This window comes from Aotus nancymaae, unplaced genomic scaffold (genome assembly GCF_030222135.1).
Source record: "Aotus nancymaae isolate 86718 unplaced genomic scaffold, 86718_ANA_hifiasm-v0.15.2.pri h1tg000022l_1, whole genome shotgun sequence".
Taxonomy (NCBI): Eukaryota; Metazoa; Chordata; class Mammalia; order Primates; family Aotidae; genus Aotus; species Aotus nancymaae.
This window is the reverse complement of record NW_026988435.1, coordinates 38940275-38965712: the sequence shown is the minus strand read 5'-3', so window position 1 is coordinate 38965712 and position 25438 is coordinate 38940275. Positions and strand designations below refer to the sequence as shown.

Sequence of the window (25438 nt, the reverse complement as noted above, 5' to 3'; positions counted from 1 at the left end):
ATATACTGTCCCTTATTTTTTCAGAATTTGTGCCTCTTGGGTGCAAAGGAGACCCCTACCCTTGTACAGGCTGTATTTGGCTGCACAACTACCCAGGTGGGGATGGCTGCCTTCCACATCTCTGTGAGAGACTGTTTGTGGGCCCAGCACTGTCTGTGTGAAGCTGACAGTGAGAGAATGGAGTGTGGTGTCTGGCCTCAAAATGCCCATTCCCTGTACCTCTGCCTGGCCCTGGATAGATGTGAAGTTCACATACATCATCATTGACCGACAGGGTGTTAGAGTGGGAAAACCTTCGGGTGTCATTTTCTTTTATTATACAGGTGAGGCCATTGGGTCCCTGGGAGGTTAAATTGCTTATCCAAAGTCATGGGAGCACTAGGTGTCGAACGTGTTTCCTGATGTGCCCGGGGCTCTTGCCCCTATGCTATGGTGCACCACCAGATGCCAGGTGTACCACCAGATGCACCACCCTGCTCACTGGCACCATCTTCCCTCCCTGCTGAGCAGACAGGAAGCAGCATTTTTATCCACTGGAGCCTAATTCGGTGATGCTCTTCTAGTATCTGTGGGCTGTGATTTCCCTTGAGGCTGAGTCCTTGTTTCTCATGCATCCCACAGGATGAGATTCTCACTCACGGTCAGGTTCGAACACTCCTTCCCACTCATGTCTCCTCCTCTTTCTCGTGTCATCCATGGTAACCCTTCTGCACCTGGTGCTCTTCAAACACAGCTTGTAAATTTTTTCCTTTGCTGAAGCGATTTTCCAAGCTAATACACCCGCCTCACACTCCCCTCTCTCTCACTCTAAGAAAGGCTCATCTGGCGGTTTTTTTGAGCCTGAATACAAATCACACTACTATTAAGACACTCTCTCCGATGGCTTCAGCCCACAGTGAATATTCCCCATGCAAATAGTCACAGTGAATGATCCTTATGCCAAAATGTTCTTGTGCAAATAGGGTATTTCATCTTTGAAACTTGACAGATCATTGCTAGGCTAGTGTTTTTCAGAGTATTTTTGGAACATGTGTCTCTTTTCCAACACACCTCTCCCTGTACCCCATTCTCCCTAGGAGGATTCCATGGTCATGTCAGTCTAGGAAGTGCCTGCTATTCGATCTGCGTCATGGAGATTCATCTAGCATATTAGCACTTTCAAGGATCTGAGAAGTTCTGCATTACAGAAATTGGCTTCACCTTTTTAATCCTGCACCTCCCAAATTTATGTTCTTAGAATCTTCCACTTGTGTGCCACTATTAGTGTCCCACTGAGTGGTTTCTGTGGAATGTTCTTCTGAAAGTTTCTGACACATGATTAGAAATGTAGCAGTCTTATCTTCCCGCACATTTTTGTGTTTCTTTATCTCTACCCAGCATCCAGCAGAATGACTGTTTCTTTCTTTTTAAAAATTTTATGTGGTGGCAGAAGGGCTAACAAAGGTTTTCCTGTTCACTCATGTGAATTTCTGGTGGAGAAATGAACTTTTTTTCATGCTGAGATATGGCAAAGATAAAGCATGGTCAGCAGGAAAAGTAGAAATTGTCTCAAAATGAGAATGAGTTATAAACTTGCCATGAACCATAAGTGAGGCTGGGTCTAGAAAGACCAAATCTACTGTTAGAAAATCTCAATGGAAAAGTCAGAATTTGAGAAACCTTCATTTGAAGAAAACAAAGTATAACTGGTTTAAGTATTAATTAACCCCACAAAACTCTGGACTGTGAAAAACAAAATTTAAAGATGAAGACAGAGAGAGAGAGAAAAAAAATGGAACAGAATGGATGGTTATAAAACACTCGTTTTACTGCAGTTTTAGAAACTTTCCTGGGACGAGCTCCCAGATCCTCATCCTGCTACCAGAAGCTGAGGCTCCAGCTATTAAAGCTCTGTTCTCGCCAAAACGTCCTTCTTTTGCTGTTTTCTTGCTTCTTGTTTCGGTGATGACCTTGAGTAACTTTAGGTCTCTATCTGTTCAGTTCAAGTTGGTGCAGCAGCTATTTATTGAGTATTTAAGGTGTGCCAGGGCTGCAAAGATAAATGAGACATGTCTCTTTGCTGGAGTGTGAGCCAGGGGTGGGGAGAGAGAGCTGTTAGACACCGTAACAGGTAATTTCCATGTGGTGCCAAGACAGAGGAAGGCCGGGGGGGTGCCTGGCCCAGTCTGGAGACCTCAGTGACTGTTCCTACAGGGTGGACTTCACTGTGAGGTCTGGAAGGCACAGAGCCACGGGCCTGTGTGACTTTTAGAGACCCATGAACAGATTTTCATTTATTTTAAAATTAGAAGTAAAAACGAATATGCTCCAGCCTGGATTTTATTTGCCTCTATACCAACACAGCTGCAGAGCCATTCTGGATGTTTTTTTTACGGAGAATGGGGCCCACAAAGACAAAAGTGCCTGGGGCTCATGAAAGTCTTACGGGGCTGCCTTAGTTTCCTGAGGCTGCCAGGACAGGAAAGACTGAGTGGCTTAAACAACAGAAATTTATAGTCTCACGGTTCTGGGGCTGGAAGTCCAAGATCAAGGTGTTAGTAGGGTGGGTTCCTTCTGCGGATCATGAGGGGGAATCTCTTCCAGTCCTCTCTCCTAGTAGCTGGTGGTCTCAAGAAGGCATCCCCTGGCCTGCAGATGGCCACCTCTTCCCTGTGTCTTCACATCACCTTCTCTCTATGTGTTTGTCTTTTCACATAGCATTCTTTTTTTTACAAGAAGTCCAGTCATATTGGGGTAGGGGATGGGGACCACCCTGTGCCAGTATGATCTCTTCTTAACTCATTACATCTGCAACAACCCTATTTCCAAATAAGCTCACATTCTGAGGTCTTGGGGGTTACGATTTCAGCAGTGAATTTAATGGTGGTGGGGAGCAATTCAGCCTATAACAGTGACCCTGGGCCCCTGCGAGTGCCCCTGCCTCTCTCCGCCTTTGTAACCAGTGGGCTGGTCTTGAAGTGGAAATAATAAGGAAGTCATGCAGCTCATGGTTCTCTGTGGGAACAAGTCCCCCCATTTCTCCCACTCCTCCCAAAATAAATAAAAAAGAATGACCAATTGCCCTGGATGCCAGTTTTGCTAATGGGTAGGGTTCCCATAAGATTACTGAAAACTTAAGTTACATAATTTGATTGGAACATTTTATTTATTGACCTCACTTAAAATCAAAGATGGCCAGATTAGCAATCTAAAAAAGTAATCTCGGCCAGACACAGTGGCTCATGCCTGTAATCCTAATGCTTTGGGAAGCTGAGACAGGTGGATCACTTGAGGCCAGGGGTTCAAGATAAGCCTGGCTAACATGGTGAAACCCCATCTCTCCTAAAAATACAAAAATTAGCTGGGCATGGTGGTGCATGGCTGTAATGCCAGCTGCTTGGGAGGCTGAGGCAGGAGAATCGCTTGAACCCAGGAGGCGGAGGTTGCGGTGGGCAGAGATTGTGCCGCTGCACTCCAGCTTGGGCAACAGAACAAGACTGTCTCAAAAAAAAAAAATAAATAAATAGAGAGGATCCAAGATGGCCAAATAGGAACAGCTCCAGAGTGCAGTTCCCAGCAAGAACAATGCAGAGGGTGAGTGCCCACTGCATTTCCAAACAAATTTTCACTGCCCATAGACCAGGAGATTCCCGGGCCGAAAAGCACCATGAGTTTTCATCACAGCAGTTTCAGCTGGTGCCGGGTTGGTGCACAGAAACTCACACAAATCTGGGAGGCCATTTCAACTTGCTCCTGCAATGCCTGGGAGACAGAGCTGCCCATTCAACTGAAAGGGAGGCGGTAGAGACTGGGAGCCAGGTGATCTGGCTCAGCGGGTACCACCCCCACAAAACATGCAATCTGAAATGCTCTGGATTGAGAGTTTCACAGCGAGCGCAGCTGGACACAGGATGGCCCAGCTTAGTGTGGGGAAGGGCAACCACCACTACCAAGGCAGTCTGCCACTACCGAGGCAGTTCACACAGCAGCTGGGCAGAGCCTGCGGCAGCTCAGCAATGCCTCTGCTGGCAGACTGTGACTAGACTACTCCATGCAGGGCAGGACATCTATGAAAAAAGGTAGCAGCATGACGAACTTATAAATAAAGCTGACCTTGCTAGGACAGAGCACCTGGGAAAAGAGGTGGTTATGAGTTCCACTGCAGCAGACTTAAAGGTACCTGCGCAGCAGCTCTGCATGGAACAATGGAGCTCCCAGCACAGCACTTGAGCTCTTATAAGGGACAGACTGTCTCTTCAAGCAGCTCCCTGACCCCTGTATACCCAAAGAGACACCTCATACAGGAGAGCTCAGGCCAACATCTGGCAGGCATCCTTCTGGGATGAAGATAACAGAAGAAGAAACTGGCAGCAACCCTTACTGTTCTGCAGCCACTGCGGGTGATCCCCAGGCAAGCAGGGTCTGGAGTGGACCTACAGCAGTCCTACAGCAGAGGGGCCTGACTGTGAGAAAGAAAACTAAGAAACAAAGAAATAACTTTATCATCAACAAAAAGGATGTCCATTCAGAGACCTCATCTGAAAGTCACTAACTACAAAGACCACAGGTAGATAAAGTCACTAAGATGGGAAGAAACCAGCTCAAAAAGGATGAAAACACCAAATACCAGAACGCCTCTCCTCCTCTGAAGGATCACAACTCCTCACCAGCTAGGGATCAAAGATGGATGGAGAATGAATCTGATGAATTGACAGAAACAGGCTTCAGAACGTGGGTAATAACAAACTTCTCAGAGCTAAAAGAACATGTGCTAACCCAATGCAAAGAAACTAAGAACCTAGAAAAAAGGTTAGATGAGATGCTAACTAGAATAAACAGCTTAGAGAAGAATATAAACGACTTGATGGAGCTGAAAAACACAGCATGAGAACTTAATGAAGCATGCACAAGTATCAATAGCCAAATCAACCAAGCAGAAGAAAGGATATCAGAGATTGAAGATCAACTCAATGAAATAAAACAAGAAGGCAAGAATAGAGAAAAAAGAGTGAAAAGAAGTGAACAAAGCCTCCAAGAAATATGGGATTATGTGAAAAGACCTAATCTACGTTTGATAGGTGTACCTGAATATGACTGAGAGAATGAGTCCAAGCGGGAAACCACTCTTCAGGATATTATTCAGGAGAACTACCCCAACCTAGCAAACCAGGCCACCATTCAAGTCCAGGAAATAAAGAGAACACCACAAAGATACTCCTCAAGAAGAGCAACATAATCATCAGATTCACCAGGGGTGAAATGAAGGAAAAAAATACTAAGGGCAGCCAGAGAGAAAGGCCGGGTTACCCACAGAGGGAAGCCCATCAGACTTGCAGCAGATCTCTCGGCAGACACCCTACAAGCCAGAAGAGAGTGGCGGCCAATATTCAGCATCCTTAAAGAAAAGAACTTTCAACCTAGAATTTCATATCCAGCTAAACTAAGCTTCATAAGTGAAGGAGAAAGAAAACCCTTTATGGACAAGCAATTGCTGAGAGATTTTGTCACCACCAGGCCTGCCTTACAAGAGGTCCTGAAAGAAGCACTAAACAAGGAAAGAAACAACCAGTACCAGCCACTCCAAAAATGTACCAAATGGTAAAGACCATCGACACAATGAAAAAAATGTGTAAACTAATGGGCACAACATCTAGCTAGCATCAAAATGGCAGGATCAAATTCACACATAACAGCATTAACCTTAAATGTAAATGGGCTAAGTGCCCTAGTCAAAAGACACAGACTGGCAAATTGGATAAAAGGTCAAGACCCATCAGTGTGCTGTATTCAGGAAACCCATCTCACATGCAAGGACACACATAGGCTCAAAATAAAGGGATGGAGGAAGATTTATCAAGCAAATGGAGAGCAAAGAAAAGCAGGAGTTGTAATCCTAGTCTGATAAAATGGACTTTAAACCAACAAAGATCAAAAGAGACAAAGAAGGGCATTACATAAAAGGATCAATGCATCAAAAAGAACTAACAATCCTAAATATATACACACCCAATGTAGGAGCACCCAGGTACATAAAGCAAGCTCTTAACGACCTACAAAGAGTCTTAGACTCCCACACAATAATAGTGGGAGACTTTAACACTCCACTGTCAATATTAGATCAATGACAGAAAATTAACAAGGATATCCAGGACTTGAATGCAGATCTGGACCAAGTGGACCTAATAGACAGCTACAGCAATCTCCACCCCAAATCCACAGAATATATATTCTTCTCAGCACCACATTGTACCTACTCTGAAATTGACCAGGTAATTGGAAGTGAATCACTCTTCAGCAAATGCAAAAGAACGGAAATAGTAACAAACAGTCTCTCAGACCACAGGGCAATCAAATTAGAACTCAGAATTAAGAAACTAACTCAAAACCGCACAGCTTCATGGAAACTGAACAACTGGCTCCTGAATGTCGATGGGATAAACAATGAAATGAAGGCAGAAATAAAGATGTTCTTTGAAACCAACAAGAATGAAGACACAACATACCAGAATCTCTGGCACACATTTAAAGCAGTGTCTAGAGGGAAATTTACAGCAATAAATGCCCACATGAGAAGTGAGGAAAGATCTAAAATCGACACCCTATCATCAAAATTGAAAGAGCTAGAGGAGCAAGATCAGAAAAACTCAAAAGCTAGCAGAAGACAAGAAATAACTAAGATCAGAGCAGAGCTGAAGGAGATAGAGACACAAAAAACCCTTCAAAAAATCAATCAATCTAGGAGCTGGTTTTTTGAAAAGATCAACAAAATATACTGCTAGCCAGATTAATAAAAAAGAAAAGGGAGAAGAATGAAATAGACGCAATAAAAAATGAAAAAGGGGATATCACCACTGATTCCACAGAAATACAGACTACCATGAGAGATTACTATAAACAACTCTATGCACATAAACCAGTAAACATGGAAGAAATAGAAAAATTCCTGGACACTTGCACCCTCCCAAGCCTCAACCAGGAAGAAGTTGAAACCTTAAATAGACCAATAACAAGGGCTGAAGTTGAGGCAGAAATTAATAGCCTACCAACTAAAAAAATTCCAGGTCCAGATGGGTTCACAGCTGAATCCTACCAGATGTACAAAAAGGAGCTGGTACCATTCCTTCTGAAACTATTCCAAACAATACAAAAAGAGGGAATCCTTCCCAATTCGTTTTATGAGACCAACATCATCCTGACACCAAAACCTAGCAGAGACTCAAGAAAAAAAGAAAACTTCAGGCCAATATCCATGATGAACATAGATGCAAAAATCTTCAATAAAATACTGGCAAACCAATTGCAATAGCACATCAAAAAGCTTATCCATCACGATCAAGTAGGCTTCATTCCAGGGCTGCAAGGCTGGTTCAACACAGGCAAGTCTATAAACATAATCCACCATATAAACAGAACCAAAGACAAGAACCACATGATTATCTCAATAGATGCAGAGAAGGCCTTTGACAAAATTCAACAGCCCTTTATGCTAAAAACTCTCAATAAACTAGGTATTGAAGGAACATATCCCAAAACAAGAAAAGCTATTTACGACCAACCTATAGCCAATATCATACTGAATGGGCAAAAACTGGAAGCATTCCCTTTGACATTGGGCACTAGACAAGGATGCCCTCTGTCCCCTCTCCTATTCAATATAGTATTGGAGGTTCTAGCCAGAGCAATTAGGCAAGAAAAAAAAAGAGTATTCAATTAGGAAAGAGAAAGTCAAATTGTCTCTATTTGCAGATGACATGATTGTATATTTAGAAGACCCAATCATCTCAGCCCCAAATCTCCTTTAACTGATAAGCAACTTCAGCAAAGTCTCAGGATACAAAATTAACATGCAGAAATCACAAGCATTTCTATACACCAATAACAGACTAACAGAGAGCCAAATCATGAGCAAACTCCCATTCACAATTGCTATGAAGAGAATAAAATACCTAGGAATACAACTAACAAAGGATGTAAAGGACCTCTTTATGGAGAACTGCAAACCACTGCTCAAGGAAATAAGAGAGGACACAAACAGATGGAGAAATATTCCATGCTCATGGTTAGGAAGAATCAATATCGTGAAAATGGCCATAATGCCCAAAGTAATTTATAGATTCAATGCTATCCCCATCACAACTACCAATGACCTTCTTCACAGAACTGGAAAAAACCACCTTAAACTTCATATGGAACCAAAAGAGCCTGCATAGCCTAGACAATTCTAAGCAAAAAGAACAAAGCTGGAGGCATCATGCTACCTGATTTCAAACTATACCACAAGGCTACAGTAATCAAAACAGCATGGTACTGGTACCAAAACAGAGATATAGACCAGTGGAACAGAACAGAGGCTCTGGAGGCAATGCCACATATCTACAACCATCTGATCTTTGACAAACCTGACAAAAAAAGGCAATGGGGAAACAATTCCCTGTTTAATAAATGGTGTTGGGAAAACTGGCTAGCAGTGCACAGAAAGCAGAAACTAGACCCCTTCCTGACACCTTACACTAAAATTAACTCCAGATGGATTAAAGATTTAAACATAAGAACTAACATCATAAAAACCCTAGAAGAAAACCCAGGCAAAACCATTCAGGACATAGGCATAGGCAAGGACTTCATGATTAAAATGACAAAAGCATTGGCAACAAAAGCTGAAATAGACAAATGGGGCCTAATTAAACTCCAGAGCTTCTGTACAGCAAAAGAAACAATCATTAGAGTGAACCGGCAACCAACAGAATGGGAAAAATTTTTTGCAATCTACCTTTCTGACAAAGGGCTAACATCCAGAATCTGTAAAGAACTAAAACAGATTTACAAGAAAAAAATGAACAAACCCATTCAAAAGTGGGCAAAGGATATGAACAGATGCTTTTCAAAAGAAGACATACATGAGGCCAACAAACATATGAAAAAATGCTCATCATCACTGATTATTAGAGAAATGCAAATCCAAACCACATTGAGATGCCACCTCACACCAGTTAGAATGGTGATCATTAAAAAATCTGGAGACAACAGATGCTGGAGAGGATGTGGAGAAATAGGAACACTTTTATACAGTTGGTGGGGGTGTAAATTAGTTCAATCATTGTGGAAAACAGTGTGGCGCTTCCTCAAGGACCTAGAAATAGAAATTCCATTTGACCCAGCAATCTCATTACTGGGTATATACCCAAAGGATTATAAATCATTCTATTATAAAGACACATGCACACGTATGTTCATAGTGGCACTGTTTACAATAGCAAAGACCTGGAACCAACCCAAATGCCCATTGATAATAGACTGGACAAGGAAAATGTGGTGCATATACACCATGGAATACTATGCAGCCATAAAAAATGATGAGTTTGTGTTTTGTAGGGACATGGATGAATCTTGAAACCATCATTCTCAGCAAACTAACATAAGAAGAGAAAATCAAACACTGCATGTTCTCACTCATAGGCGGGTGATGAACAATGAGGACACATGGACACAGGGAGGGGAGCATCACACACTTGGGTCTGTTGGGGGTGGCCAAGGGAGGGACAGCATGGGGGTGGGGAGGTCAGGGAAGGATAACATGGGGAGAAATGCCAGATGTAGGTGACAGGGGGTGGGAGGCAGCAAACCACATTGCCATGTGTGTACCTATGCAACAATCCTGCATGATCTGCACATGTACCCCAGAACCGAAAGTATAATAAAAAATAAAAATTAAAAAATCTTTACCTAAGAAGAGCTGAGCATGACATCTTCAGAAAGTTAAGTCTTCTCATGGACTCCTCTGCATGTGCTGTCTCAGAGAGGCTGGCCTCAGAGGGTCCCAGCGTGGAACTCTCTGGGTTCTGCTGCTGGGAGCTCCTTGGGAGCTGTGTGTTTTGTTTGCATTTCTTAGGCACAGGCTCTGAGCCAGGGAACACATGCCAGTGAGTGGTGATAAGGACTTTGAGTAAGTCCACCCCAGTTCCCACCCTCACATCCTCAGGGTCGAGGTCGAAAGGAGGCCAGAGCACATTTTTCACAGGTCTCATGTAGTATTTTGGGGAAAGTGCCAAGCAGTCACCCAGGACAAAACCTGGCCCCGGAGCACCCAGCGTGTTTTGAATTTACATCTCTAATGCCACCTTTCGCCCTGCTAGTCCCAAAGACACACCCTGGCTGAGGAGCCCTGCTCAGCCGGTGGTGGATTGAGGCCAGCCAACTCCACTTCTCACTCCCGCCCTTGCCGAGTCTGCAAATATTTCTGGGTGTCTGGTCCTCATTAGGGTTGGCAGAGCTGACAGTGTGCAGACTTCCCCCTGAGTTGCCACCTCACCTGTGGTTGACCAGACTCCCCCATCTTCACTTTTGAAGAAAAGGTCACAGGGGACTGTGCAGGCAGTTGCCAGAACTTGTCCTCTGGGCTCTGGCTCCATGTAACTCGGCTGCCGCTGTCACCACCACCTCCCGGAGGCCAGCTCACCACAGGCCTCTGGTGCTGGCCGGGGCCTCGCCAAACTCCCTGGAGTGCAGCCACCCCGAGTTTCTCCGGGAGCCCATCAACCGTCTGGGTTCTCTCACAGGTTGTAAGAGAAGCAAACTGAAAATGTGCTAACTCCTTCATCACCTCCTACTTTTCCAGCCTCTTGTTTGAAGTTCTCTGCGTATTTCCAGACTTGCACTTCTTAGTAATTTTCGTAAAAATAAATCCATGTGGAGCTCAGGGTAAACATCTAAGCTTTAAAATCTTTACTCTTAGATCCCCTCTTGCAATTGGAAGGGAACAGCTGTAATTAAGAAAAGTACACAGAAAAAAAAAAGTTTCAGTGTGTGTTCTTTGTTTCTGAAGTATCTGAGCCATTTTGTTATTAACAGCAGGAAATATTTAGAAAAATCCAGGGCATTTCCAAACATCTGACTACTCAGCTGGGTAAAAATACAATCTAAGTATTTCCTTTCGAATTTGCATCTCTTTGTGATTAGTCAGGACTTTTTCTTTTTCCCCAAAATGGTTTCTATTACAGCTCTGTCTCTTTTTATTTGGTGACCCAATTACATGACTCTTCAGCATGGAAAAATTCATGTTATTAGTTTAAAAATACATCGTTGAACCTCAATAACAGGTTTTGTAAGGTTTTGTTTCATAAACTTTTATAAAGTTTCATTTGTCATTTTGTTCTAGAGTAAAGGAAAAAGGGCCGTGGCAGAATTTTCAGGTATTTTGAGATAGGACCAAGGTGGGAACTAGAAGGGGCTGGGAATGTCCCTTTCGAATTTTCCCTTTTTATCCATTCACTATTGTAAGGGAGAAAGATGGCATTGGATTGAAACATTCCTGGTGATTTGAATGAGAGCAGTCTGGCTATAGAGCTTCCTCATCTTGGATGATTTAAAGTTCTCATCTTCCTTTACTTGAAGACACAACCGTGAGTGTGTGATCATCCAGTTGCTCCTCCTGTCCTGGGAGTCCTCTTACCAGTGAACTCTTCAAAAGATTATTGAGTTTATTTCATTATGTAGACACATTCCAATAGTTCTGGAAAAACATTCCCTCAGATAGAATATAATCTGGAGATTTACATTCTTTAGAATTTCCTAGTCGAGATATTTTAGCACACAGGTTCTTTAAAAATAAATTATTTACAGCTTCAATATTTTCTTTATAATTTGTTCCAACTTGTTCATCATCATTGAAGTTAGCATTCTACTCCCCTTTTTGGGCCAAGGCATCTGTTTCCAAGTGAGAATTTAAAGACAATTCGGTGTTTGATTCCCTCCCCCCTTATCTTTTCTGGAAGCAGATAGATTGTGTCAGTGGTCAACACCTCTGCCAAAGTCAACTTTTAAAATAGACATAACGTAAGAGCAGAGCACAGCTTGGCCTTGTTTCCTGCTGGAGCTCTGTCTCTGAGCATGGGATTCTATAGGATTGGCTTGCCAGCCACGAAGGCTGCAGAGCTACATTCATCGAGGAAGAAAAATGATTGCTTTTGTTCGTTGATGAATGAAGCACCTCATCCATCAACTGCACAAATGCATTCTTTGGTACAACTGGGTATAGCAGGATCAGAAGCACTTTTCCCCACTGCAAATGCATTTAAAAAATAATGTTTGCATGGGATGTGCTGGGGACACTTTGTGTCGTGTCTGAGGTTACTATGATGCTGCTGGTCTCCTTGTGGCCTAGATGAGACTGATCTGATGATTCTCTCTAAACAGAACTCAGGAAACATGGAGGCCTCCGTGTGATTCTTCTAAGGGTCTTTGCCTTCATCGTCAGGACTTAAGACATTGGGAAGTGAAAAGCCACCTGGAACCCATACACGGCCTCTGTGGCTGTGCTTCTAGGGACTTGGAGGCTGGGAATCAGTAACAGAAACCAAAATAAATGATCCTATAGCATGGAGGTAGCGTTCAATATTAGTATCTGAAATTTAGACACTGACTACCAGTATTTTAAGAAATGAAAAGAGAAAAATGTTAAAAAAGATCACTCAACTTTTAACTTAAGGGTAGTTGAATAATCCACAAATGGATCTACAGGTAATTAAAAAAAAAAAAGAAAGAAACAGTTGGGTGCCGTGGGTTATTCCTGTAATCCCAGCACTTTGGGAGGCCAAGACTGGCGGATCACCTGAGGTCAGGAGTTCAAGACTAGCCTGGCCAACTTGGAGAAACCCCATCTTTAATAAAAATACACATACACACACAAAATTAGCCAGGTGTGATGGCGCATACCTGTAGTACCAGCTATTTGGGAGGCTGAGCCAGGAGGGTCGCTTGAACCTGGGAGGTGGAGGTTGCAGTTAGCAGAGATCATGCCACTGTACTCCATCCTAGGTGTCAGAGTAAGACTGTCTCAAAAAAAAAGGAATCATTTCAGTCTGGAGTAGTCCTTAGTTGTGTCTTCTGTATGCTATCTAGACAGGCCTGAGTAACCGATAGATGTTTAAAGCTTATAGTGGGTAGAATTATGTTCCCCCAAATGATATGCTGAAGGCCTAAGACCTGGTACCTGTGAATGTGCCTTTATTTGGAAATAGCATCTTTGCAGACAATAGCAAGTTAACGATCACAGGATGAGATCATCCTGGATTTAGGATGACCCCTAAATCCAGTACCTGGTGTCCTTATAAGAGAAATTAGAAGGAAATTTGAGACCCAGAGACACACAGCAGAGAAGGCAATGTAAAAAAATGAAGCCAGGGAGTGGAGCAATGCGTCTCCAAGCCCTGAATACCAAGGGTTGCCAGCTGCCCCCAGAAGCCAGGAGAGAGGCATGGAGCACATTCTCCCTCAGAGCCTCCAGGAGGTACCACATCTGTTGACACCTGACTTCTGGCCTTTGGAATGGGGGAGAGGGTAGATTTCTAGTGTTTTAAGCTGCTCAGTTTGTGGTAAGTTATTGCAGCTGCAGCCCTAAGTAACAAACACGGAATTGTCAGGGATCTTGGAGACGTCTGATCTAAGAGCCTCATTTTATATTTGAAAGGCCTAGTGACTTGCCCAAGTACACACAGTAGGTGTACAGCTGAGCAGAGGCTAAAATGCTTAGCTGTGGACTCTGAGTTCAGTGCTCTGCCTACAACTCACAACCATTTATAGCACATCTGTAGTAGTCAGGGTTCTCTGGAGGGACAGAATTAATAGGATAGATATAGACATAAAGGGAGTTTATTAAGGAGTATTGACTCCCACTGTCCCAAGGTGAGGTTCCACAACAGGCCGTCTGCAAGCCGAGGACAAAGGAAGCCTGTCTAATTCCCAAAGCTGCAGAACTTGAAGTGGGTTGTTTGAGGGCAGGAATCATCCAGCACAGGAGAAAGATGGAGGCCAGAGGACTCAGCCAGTCTAGTCTTCCCATGTCCTTCTGCCTGCTTTTATTCTGGCCATGCTGGCAGCTGATTAGATGGTGCCCGCTCAGATTGAAGGTGGATCTGCCTCTCCCAGTCCATGACTCAAATGTTCATCTCCTTTGGCAACACCCTCACAGACACAACCAGGAACCATCCTTTGCATGTTTGGTCCAATTAAGTGACACTCAGTATCAGCCATCACAACACCCAAGATGTGTGAATCAGGCCAGGCACGAGAGGAAGTGCAGCTGTCAGTTACATCAGCTTGGCTGTTAAGGAACTTCCAAAGAAGTCAGATATTCAGAAAATAATGCGAAAGGGTGCTTGGTGGTGTCGCTGGAGAGCATCAGCCTACATACTCAGGACGAGCATGTGTAGGTGGAAGGATCAGAAAAGGCTCATTTTGGAATTGGTCTTCAAGGCTGGGCTTTAAGAGGTGGGGTTTCAGTGTGAAGAGATGGTGGGGAGAAGGGGCCAGGCAGGGGATAGTGGTGGGGGTGGTGCATTCTCACCTTCAAGTTAGAATGCAGGAGGAAGAGGAGACTCTGAAAGGAACTTAGAGCCAAATGCAAAGGTGAACAGATGCTGTGGGATGACCTGTTGCCTTCCACTTCTTTCCAAATAGAATCTGGGTTATTAATTTTTTTTTGGTAGCAGCAGGGTCTTGCTATGTTGCCCAGGCTGCTCTCAAACTCCTGGCCTCAAGCAATCCTCTCACTTTGCCCTCCCAAAGCGCTGGGATTCCAGGTGTGAGCCAGAAACTGGGTTTTGATCAGGTCCCCCCACTTCCAGCACAGCTGGCGCCTTGGGGAAAGCTGACCCCACTCTGCCTGAGAAGTGGCCCAACAGTGAAGTATTCACAAGATTATCGCCACTTCCCTCACTGTGAACTAAATTGTGGCCAATAAAATGTAAGGGGAGTTCTGGTTGGGGGTGAGGAAGGAGGGCATTCTTTTGGAACTGTCTCCCCATGCCTGACAGTAGGTATAGAAAGAGAAACTCCCTTCATCCTCCAGATATTGTAGTGTCTGAATGTGGTGTTTAGAACTGGGGCAGACATCTTGCTACAGCTTGAAGATGCAGCCAGCACTGGGGATGACAAACAAGAGGGAAAGAGACCGGGTCCTTGATGACAGCGTGGCACCATTGATGCCCATGCTGCTTCTGGGCTCCTGTTAAATGCCGTGAATATGTTTCTTACAGTTTCGGCCTGTGGGAATCAGCCCTTCTGCCACTCGTTGGTGAAAGCATGATGGCCTTCCTCAAGGAAGTGGCACCCAGGACATCTGAAAGATGAGAGGGAGAAAAGGGGTTAATGTGTTCTAGGCAGAGAACAGCATCTGTGAAGGCTTGAAGGAATGAGACTATCACCCTTGCATTCGAGACACTGGAAGAATGTAGCCTGTCTGGCACTACATGGGGCTGGCGACAACGTGAAAATGGGAAAGGAGGAGGAAGAATAGAGAGGAAAAGGGCCAGCAGACAGAAACAGGAGCCAGCGTACAGACAAGGAGTGGGGGTTATAAGGATTCATGCGGGGAGACTGAGGGTGGAAGTATTAAATTGTTCTCATTTATAGAGACATAAAATGAGATAGATTCTGGAGCCAGGCAGTAGCACCAGGGGTGGATGGAAAAGGCACCAGGCTCAGCATCTGACAATCAGTGAGCCTCAGAGGGGATGGAGACTGCAAAGCTGATGCCAAGAATCTCTGATGACTCAAAAGGTGCAGCGCTCATAAAAAGCCAGTTAGGAAGGGGCCTGGGTTGGAGGAGGGGGAGGTGGAGGAGGGGGGGAGGTGGAGGAGGGGGGGAGGTGGAGGAGGGGAGGGAGGTAGAGGAGGGGAGGGAGGTGGAGGAGGGGAGGGAGGTGGAGGAGGGGAGGGAGGTGGAGGAGGGGAGGGAGATGGAGGAGGGGAGGGAGGTGGAGGAGGGGGAGGTGGAGGAGGGGAGGGAGGTGGAGGAGGGGAGGGAGGTGGAGGAGGGGAGGGAGGTGGAGGAGGGGAGAGAGGTGGAGGAGGGGGAGGTGGAGGAGGGGAGAGAGGTGGAGGAGGGGAGGAAGGTGGAGGAGGGGAGGAAGGTGGAGGAGGGGAGGAAGGTGGAGGAGGGGAGGGAGGTGGAGGAGGGGAGGGAGGTGTGGCTCCCAGTTGTGGGTTTCCTGAGTGCGAGGTGCTGATGGGACACACACACACAGCTGGGACGGGCCTCAGGCAGCACTGTTAGTAGGCAAGACTCCAACAGCCCCGAGCTCACAGGGCCATCCTGGCTACCTGGACCATCCACAGGACGGAATGGAGGTGCAGGTTCTGTTCCCTCTCAGCTCCCCTATCTGGAGGTGGTGACAGGCAGGGTTGAGCACTGACCGCCTCTTTCCACACTGTCCCTCTGGGTCCTGCATCCAGCTCAGGCCCTCTCCCCGGCATTTCCTCCCTCTTCGGCCTGTTCAGGATCTGACTGGGGCACTCGACCCTCCTCTATTCTCCCATGGCCGGAACTTTATACCCTAGGACTAGGCTTAGCCTCATGGGTGATAAAGGACCCGAGTCTTGTAACTCAAAAGCCTTGATTTTCAAGTTGATCATCCTGCTCTGTTACAATGTAAAGATCTATCTGGGAATTCCAGGCTCTTTGTGTCCACATTCTGCTGGGATGGTCTTCGAATGTCTATGTTTAATGGGCAGGAAGCTATAGTTCTATACCAAACAGCTACCCCAACATAGGTAGTAGCCAGAGAGATGGGAAGAGATAGAAATGTGGCCTGCTAGGGTGAGATATAGGGAACACCAGCACTGTGGGTTGATCAGATACCTAAATTCAGAAATGTACTCAGCCCTCATGAAATCCACAGTCATGGAGGCCAAATGCTTCATGTCACCCCCTCTGATTGTTCGAGGCTTCACTTAGGATTTGGAGGTAGAAAAGAGGTGTCTTGCTGAGCTCAAAGGGTGTTTTTGGGGGGCCTGAACCCATACAGGATGTGTAAGAGGAGTGCAGGTGGTTTGGGGCCAACATCCCAAGTGGAGCTCCTACCTGCTCTCCAGTTCTGGGAAGATGTGGAGGAAACCCTTTGGCACCAAGCAAATAAACAAACACACCCCCAAACAAAACAACACAAAAAGCCCCACGCCGAAAACTTTCCACTTGCCAACATGTTTCTGTCACTGCCAAAGGTTTAGGATTGCAACATTTGGGCGTCTTTGGCTTCTAATCCAAGGACACTGCAGTTTTCCCAAAGCACCTAAAATAAAGAATTCTCTTTGGCAAAAACAGCATGTTTGTAAACAGAAAGCCTTTATTTTTGAGAAACTCAATTCCCCCTTAGATGCAGACTATTCAGAATAAAGTCCCAAGGCTATTTTCCATCTGCTTTTTTCTGCTCCAGATTGTCACAGGCAGGTAGAACCTCTCTCTCATTTGTGTGTGTATGTGGTTTTCATTAACTGGGTGTGTTTGGAATGCACGCTTGTCAGCCAATTGTGGATTTCCTTCTGATGCTGGAGAGAAAGGCTCAGATGAGGCCCTGGATTCTTCCAGACTTGAGTTTCTTGTGCCACAGGATCACGAAGCTGGGAGCTTCCCAGAGAGGTCCGGCCTTCTTGATTCCCACCAGGAAACTTACCCTACTCACCTGAACGAGAGGCTTTACCAAGCAAAGCTCTGAAGTTGGAGTAGCTTGTTTTCTAGATGCTGCTTTTAGCAACTTCATTGCTAAAAATGAGTTTTCTTTTCCCTCCCCAGGAGTCCAGGTGTCACTATTTTCTTTCTTTTCTCACTGCCAAAACCTGCTTGCGGAGAAGGCTCTGATGACCTTCTTACTTTAGAAGGTGGCCCGAGATCACTACCTACATTTTATAAAGGATTCTCACAAAGTATTGGTTTTAGTCAGAGTTATCCAGAAAGATGGTTCTACCTTTCTGTCTATCTAATCTATCTTTATTCCGCCATCTATCCATCCATTCATCTACCTATCCATCTATTCATCCATCTGTGTTTTGGATCTTGAAGCTTAGGGCTATCCTTAAAGACCTAAAAGATACAGGAATATGGCCTCTATCATATCACCATTTAATTAATTTGGTCCCTGCAGAAACCAGACAGGTCTTGGAGGATGATAGACTCCTGCAAACTCAAACAAATAGCAGCCCACAGCTGGCTCTGGTGCATCCATCTATCTATCCATCTATCTGTCCATCCATCCATCCATCCATCCATCCATCCATCCATCCATCCATCCATCTATCCAGCTACATATCCATTCATTTATCTATCCTGTCTGCCTACCTCTCTCTTATTTATCCTATCTATCTATCTATCTATCTATGTCTGTCTGTCCATCCATCCATCCATCCAACCATCCAACCATCCATCCATCCATCCATCCATAGAGACATATGAGAAGGGATTTATTAGGGGAATTGGCTCACTTGATCATGGAGGTTGCAGAGTCCCACGACAGGCCATCTGCAAGCTGGGGAACCAGGCAAGCCAGTGACATGGCTCAGTTCAAGTTTCTTGGTCTCACAAGCAGGGAAGCCAATGGTGTAACTCTCAATTCCAGGATGAAGGCTTAAGAGACTGGGGGACGCTGGTGCATGTCCTGGAGTCCTAAGGCTGGAGAACATGAACGTTGTTATATCCATGGAAGGGAGAAGAAGGATGTCCTGGCTTCAGAAGAAAGCTGAAATTTGCCCTTCCTCTGCCTCTCATTCCATCAGAATCCCCAGCTGATCAGATGGTGCCCACCCACACCAAAGAGATCTTCCCCATCAGTCCGTGGACTCAAACGACAGTGTCCTCTGGAAATACCTCACAGATACAACTGGGGCAGCCCAGTTATTCTAATCAAATGCCAAACCACCTGGGTTTCCTATTCGGCAGAAGAGGGTTGACACTCAAAATCAACCATCACAGTAGTCAAACATTAAAATACCCTGATCTAAAACCCTAAGACAAAAGATAGAATTTTTTATTTGTGATATTTCTGGAATTGGCCACAGAAGGAAGTGTATATATAAACACATATTTTTAATTGAGGTGAAATTCAAATAACATAGAATTAACCATCTTAAAATGAACAAGCCAGTGGCATTGGTTGCATTCACATTGCTGTATGGCCAACACTTCAATCTCGTTTGAAACATTTCCATCACTCCAAAGTAAAACCCCAGACCCATCAAGCAGTTTCTCCCCATTCCCTCCTCCCCCTCAGCCCCTGCAGTCACCAATCTGTTTTCTGTCTCTGTGGATTTCTGGATAGCTTATATCAATGGAGCCATACAACGTGGAGCTTTTCGTGTCCAACTTCTTTCACTGAGCGTCATGTTTTCGAGGTTCAGCCACACGTAAATCCTGTGGAAGAGCTTTTCTTTCTTCTGTTTAATGCTGATGTGTTAGTCCATTTTCATACTGCTATGAAGAAATACCCAAGACTGGGTAATTTATAAAGAAAAAAACGTTTAATGGACTCACAGTTTCACATGGCTGTGGAGGCCTCACAGTCATGGCGGAAGATGAAGGAAGAGCAAAGGGAAATCTTACACGGTGGTGGGCAAGAGAGTGTGTGCAGCGGAACTGCCCTTTATAAAACCATCAGATCTCATAAGAACTGCCCTTTATAAAACTGTCAGATCTTATGAGACTTTTTCACTATCGTGAGAACACCACAGGAAAACCCCGCCCCCATGATTCGATTTCTTCCTAACTGGTTCCTCCCTCCACACGTTGGGATTATGGGAGCTACAGTTCAAGATGAGATTTGGGTGGGGACACAGCCACATCATATCAGTTTGAGTAGCATCTTTAAGAAATGTTGATGGCCGGGTGTGGTGGCTCATGCCTGTAACCCCACCACTTTGGGAGACCAAGGCAGGCAGATCACCTGAGGTCAGGAGTTCAAGACCAGCCTGGCCAACATGGCGAAACCCTGTCTCTACTAAAAATGCAAAAATTAGCTGGGTGTAGTGGTGCGTCCCTATGGTCCCAGATACTTGGGAGGCTTGAACCCAGGAGAATGGCTTGAATCCAGGAGGCAGAGGCTGCTGTGAGCCAAGATTGCACCACTGCACTCCAGCCTGGGAGACAGAGTGAGGAAAAAAACAAAACAAAACAAAATGCTGATGCTTTGTAAGCCCTGGAAAGATCACCAGAGGCGACGGAGGCCAGGCTCTGTTCACGGAACCACGCTTGTCTTCTCTGCTGCATCCTGTCGTTGGCCCTGAGTTAGTTCTCTGGGGCCTCAACATCATCTCTTGCTCCTGGTCCTTGCTACTTTCTTTCCACCCTTGCTTCTCACCTCCCTGATTGGCCCCATGGTGCATACTTAGAACTGATGCTGCTTGTCAGTGAGGTTACGCTGCCTTGCCTCTGTATATTTGGATTCAACAGATCTTGAGAGAAAATGAACCTTACAGAAATCAGAGGGAAGATAGAAGTGGGCTCCTAAATCTCCAGCACTTTTTATCTCGTTGGGTTGCCGTGAGGTCTTGTGGGAGAGAGGCAGGAGCAGATGGTGTCTTAATACCTGGGCAGGAAGAAGGTGCTGAATTAGGATCACTCCTAGAAGAGGTGATTACCAGCACTCTGGGAGGCTGAAGCGGGTGAATCACTTGAGCTCAGGAGTTGAGACCTGGGCAACTTGGCAAAACTCTGTCTCTACCAAAAAAACCCAAAAAACAAAAAACAAAAATTAGCTGGGTGTGGTGGCACACGCCTGTAGTTCCAGCTACTCAGGAGGCTGAGGCACAAGAATCGCTTTAACCCGGAGGCAGAGGTTGCAGTGAGTCAAGATTGTGCCACTGCACTCCAGCCTGGGTGGCAGAGCAAGATCCTATCTCTCACACACAAAAAACCTTTTTAGTGTATTTCTGAAGTAAATTCATTATCAGAATTTAAACTTAAAAATGATTTGCCTATGGCTTTTTCTTTTTTATGTTTTATTGTGTTTTCACTTACAACCCTAATATATAATCAGTTCTATTGCTATTTTTGACTTCACCTGTTTTCATCTTTTCCTTAATTTGTATAGTCTCACTATGTTTTTAAACATTTTTGAAGTCATAGAATTTGTCCTTCTGGAATTGGAAACATGCGTCTACTATATTTTAATAACTTCTGAGCTAATTCTAGTTAAGGTAAGAGAGCAGTTACTATTCAAGTAGCCCCACACGGCCGCTAGGTGGTGCTCACATGTTATTGTAAATGGATTCAGGCCTTGAAGTTAAATTATTTGGAAAAACATTTTGTCTTCATTTTAGGTAAATGCAGAAATTGACCCTATGTACTGTATGTGCTTTTTGGATTACAGATTTTTCAGCTTCCTTCTCATTCATTGACTGCCTTTTCCACTATGGCATTATGGTCAAGCAGAATGACTCTAGAATGAGACTAAGTTCAAACACTGCCTCCGTCATCCACTTGCTCTGTGACCTTGGGTAAGTCACTTAACTTCAATTTTCTCATCTGAAATGGGATTAATAATAATACACACCTCCTGGAGTGGTTGTGAGAATTACAAAGTAAGTATATATTAAGCATATAGTGTTATATGTGTTTGCATCTTTTGTTCATGTTTTTGTTTTTTGTCATGCATTGTTAATGACTTAGACAAATGTTTCCTAATACCAGTCCAAAGACCAGCAAAATCAGAATCACCTAAGGATCTTACTTAAGATGTCAGTTTCTGAGATCTATATCTGGAGTATCTATTTCAGTCATTTTGGGGTAGGGCTTAGGCAGGTGCATTCTTTAAAAACTTCTCAGTTGATTCTAAGGCTCAGCTAGATTTGGGGATATCGTTTCCACCCTAGTTCAATCGAAGTGTGTGAAGCTAACAATATTTACACCCTGGAAATTTCCAATTCCCCTTCAATATATAGTGTGCACCATCCAAAGCTCTGTCTCCTGGATTTCCTCTCACCACTGCCATTCAAGGCCAGCTCCTGAATGAGGCTGTACTGCAGCTATTTTGGGCTTGTATCCTCAAACTCAGCTGAATTATGGGTCAGTAATATGCTGACTATTGATTTAATCTTGGGTATTTTCCTCCTCCATGGGCTGGTCGTAAGGGACCTCCCATGTGGCCATAGGTGTGAGCTCAAGAGAGGCACGAATGCAATAGTGATGAATAATACGAGGTACGAGCTGCCTGCTTGCATAGCTTGCTATGCCTTTGATCTGGATATACTGCTTCCATTGTTCCATTGGTTACTGCTGCGCTTGCCCAGCTGTGTGGCTTTGTGGATGTGACAGGACCTTTCTCATCATGAATGACTGATACTTGGTGTCCCATGGTCAGGTATACCATGTCTTCTGGGTCCAGCAGCAGGCTAGGAGCTGTTCTTTCCAAAGTTATATTGTTCCTGCTATAGCTGGCATGGTGTTGCTCTAGAACTCTGAGCGTCTAAGTTGTGATGTGCCAAATGTGAATTGTCAAGCACGACAGGGTATCTTTTCCATCACCAATACTGCTGGGTCATGTGACCAAGCTATGGGGCCTCTTGCCTCGAAGCCTGGACCTTTTGCTGTTTTGGTTTCCAATAAAACTGGCAGCCTTTTGGGTCCCTTGCTATGTAGATGTGATCAGTATTCCCAATCGTGGAATTAACGTTTCCAGAATCCAAAGAGTGTTGTGTTACATTCTTTGTTTTAGGAGGAGTGCGATGTAAAAATCTGTTCTTTACTTTGGCCAAGATGTCCTGGCATGCCGCAGATCCTGGACTTTTAAAAGTGTACTAATGTGGCAGGACCCTGAAGCTTTAGGATTTTTCCTCCCACTTTCTTTATAGCATGAGTCTGACTTACGAAGGTCCCAGCACACTTGCCACTTCCTGTTCACTGGGTCTGGTTCACATGTTGTCATCACCACGGTGATGTTCTGCAGAGATCCAGCTGGCCCAGGTATCCTCAGACTATATGATGACATAGAGGGGAGAGTTAACATAGCCCTGGGTCAGTGCTCTAAGTGAATACTGTTGTCTGTTCTGAGTGAATGTGAACCATTTCTGATCCTCCTTTCTGATAGAGATGAAAAGAACACAGTCCCCAGATCAAAGGCTGCACAGCACGTACCTGGGCCTGTGCTTTAGTGAAGATACAACATATGGCAAGGAAGCTTCAGGGCCAGCTGTGGGCTGCTACTTGTTTGAGTTTGCAGGAGTCTATCATTCTCCAGGACCTGTCTGGTTTCTGCAGGGACCAAATTAATTATATGGTGATATGAGAGGGGGCATATCCCTGCATTCTTAAGGTCTTTAAGGATAGTTCTAAGCTCTAAGATCCAAACCTCCCCTAACCCCTAGTCCATAATGTCCTACTATTTTTGATGTACTATTTTGACTGGGATGGACAATTTTAGAAACTTTCCCTTGGCCTTTATCACCGATAGCTCTTATTTCACACACCAAGAAGTCTGTGCGGGTGGATAGTCACCAAAACACCCTGTATTAGTCCGTTTTCATGCTGTTGATAAAGACATACCTGAGACTGGATAATCTATAAAGAAAAAAGGACTTAATGGACTCACAGTTCCATGTGGTTGGGGAGGCCTCACAATTCTGGTGGAAGGTGAAAGGCCCGTCTTACATGGTGGCAAGTAAGAGAAGAAGTGCCAGCAGAGGAAGTGCCAGATGCTTATAAAACCATCATACCTCAGAGAACTCACTCACTTTCATGAGAACAGTGTAGGGCAAACCACTCCTGTGATTCAATTATCTCCACCTGGTCTTGCCCCTGACACTTGGGGGTTATTGCAATTCAAGGTGAGATTTGGGTGGGGACACAGACAAACCATATCATTCTGCCCCGGCCCTTCCCAAATCTCAGGTTCTCACATTTTAAAACCAATCATGCCTTCCCAGCAGTCCCCCAAAGTCTTAACTCATTCCAACATTAACCCAAACGTTTAAGTCCAAAGTCTCATCTGAGACAAAGGCGAGTCCCTTCTGCCTATGAGCCTGTAAAATAAAAGTGAGTTAGTAACTTCCTAGATACAATGGAGTACAGGCATTGGATAAATACAGCCATCCCAAATGGGAGAAATTAGCCAAAACAAAGGGGCTACGGGCCCCCTGCAAGTCTGAAATCCAGAGGGGCAGTTAAATCTTAAAGCTCCAAAATGATCTTTTTTGACTCCATGTCTCACAACCATGTCACACGGATGCAAAAGGTGAGTTCCTGTGGTCTTGGGCAGCTCTGCTCCTATGGCTTTGCAGGGTACAGCCTCTCTCCCATGCTGCTTTCATGGGCTGGTGTTGAGTGTCTGCTGCTTTACCAGGTGCATGGTGTAAGCTGTTGGTGGATCTACCATTCTGTGGTCTGGAGGATGGTGACCCTCTTCTCATAGCTCCACTAGGCAGTGCCCCAGTGCCCTACTATGAACCAGAACTGGTTCTGGATGTTACTACCTGGTAGGTAAAGGCATATAACAGGGAGGCCATGAGGGCGCTTCAAGTCTCCATGTATCAATGTCAACCATTCTGTTCTGAAATTCATTCAGGTCTGGAAACTAGGCTGAGGGCCCTGATTTATTATTGGGCCAGTGGTCTTCAGCTTCCTGATCACCAGACGTGAATTCTTCTGCTGCTGCAGATTGAGTGATAGTTGGGTTGCTGCCCTGCCTGGCCTCTAAGGGATGTGGTCCAGGCTGGAGTGCAATGGTGTGATCTTGGCTCACTGCAACCTCTGCCACCCAGGTTCAAGCAATTCTCCTGTCTCAGTCTCCCGAGTAGCTGGGTCTACAGGCATGTGCTACCATGCCCGGCTAATTGTTTAGTTTTAGTAGAGCTGAGGCTTCACCATCTTGGCCAGGCTGGTTTTGAACCCCTGACCTCATGATCCACTCGCCTTGGCCTCCCAAACTGCTAGGATTACCGGCGTGAGCCACCACACCCGGCCTCTGATATTTTGAGATCCTATCACCCCCATTGTTAGATGTCTCCTACCATCATTCCTGGCCTACAGAGAATGGCAGCCACTGAAGTTTTCAGTAATGCTGGCACCTCTTATTGGCACACTTCTTTGTACTTTGGTAAGTGACATAACTGCTGGACCCTCCAACAGAACAGCCTCTGGTATGTTCTCTGGCCTTAAGTGGTGCGCCCACTGTGTAGTGTCCACTGTGGTGTTTTGACTCTTTTCCCGTGTCTGCCATGGTAATTCTGGCATTCCTGCTTCACTTAGTATGGCGATTTCTTGCTCCAGGCTTCCAAGAGCCATCCCATCATCATGCCGATACCGTAGCCTCATAATTTCTGTTGGGATGTTGCGTCCTCTCCACGCTCCCAGCCTCCATTTATATGTTGAAGTCCTAACCCTCAGTAGCTTAGAGTGTGACTATATTTGGAAATAGGTCTTTAAAGAGGTAGTTAAGGTTGAATGAAGTCGTAGGGGTGGACTCTAATCCAATGACTGGTATCCTTATAAGAAGAAAAAATTTGGACGTAGTTACAGGGGTATGACCATGTGAGGATACAGGGAGAAGGTGGCCACCTCTAAGCCAGAGAGAGAGGCCTGAGAAAACACCAACCCTGGCCAGGTGTGGTGGATGCCTGTAATCCCAGCACTTTGGGAAGCTGAAGTGGACGGATCATCTGAGGTCAGGAATTTGAGACCAGAGACCAGCCTGGCCAACATGCT

General features: G+C 45.0%; 1 long non-coding RNA gene across 1 annotated transcript; it reads right to left on the bottom strand.

The window, feature by feature from the left end:
• Nucleotides 1-1784: 1784 nt before the first annotated feature.
• LOC135276364 (uncharacterized) lies at nucleotides 1785-9836 on the bottom strand. Its single transcript, XR_010343905.1, has 2 exons — nucleotides 9703-9836; nucleotides 1785-2029 (listed from the first exon to the last, which is right to left on the bottom strand). It is a non-coding gene; the product is annotated as an uncharacterized LOC135276364 (long non-coding RNA).
• Nucleotides 9837-25438: the final 15602 nt, after the last annotated feature.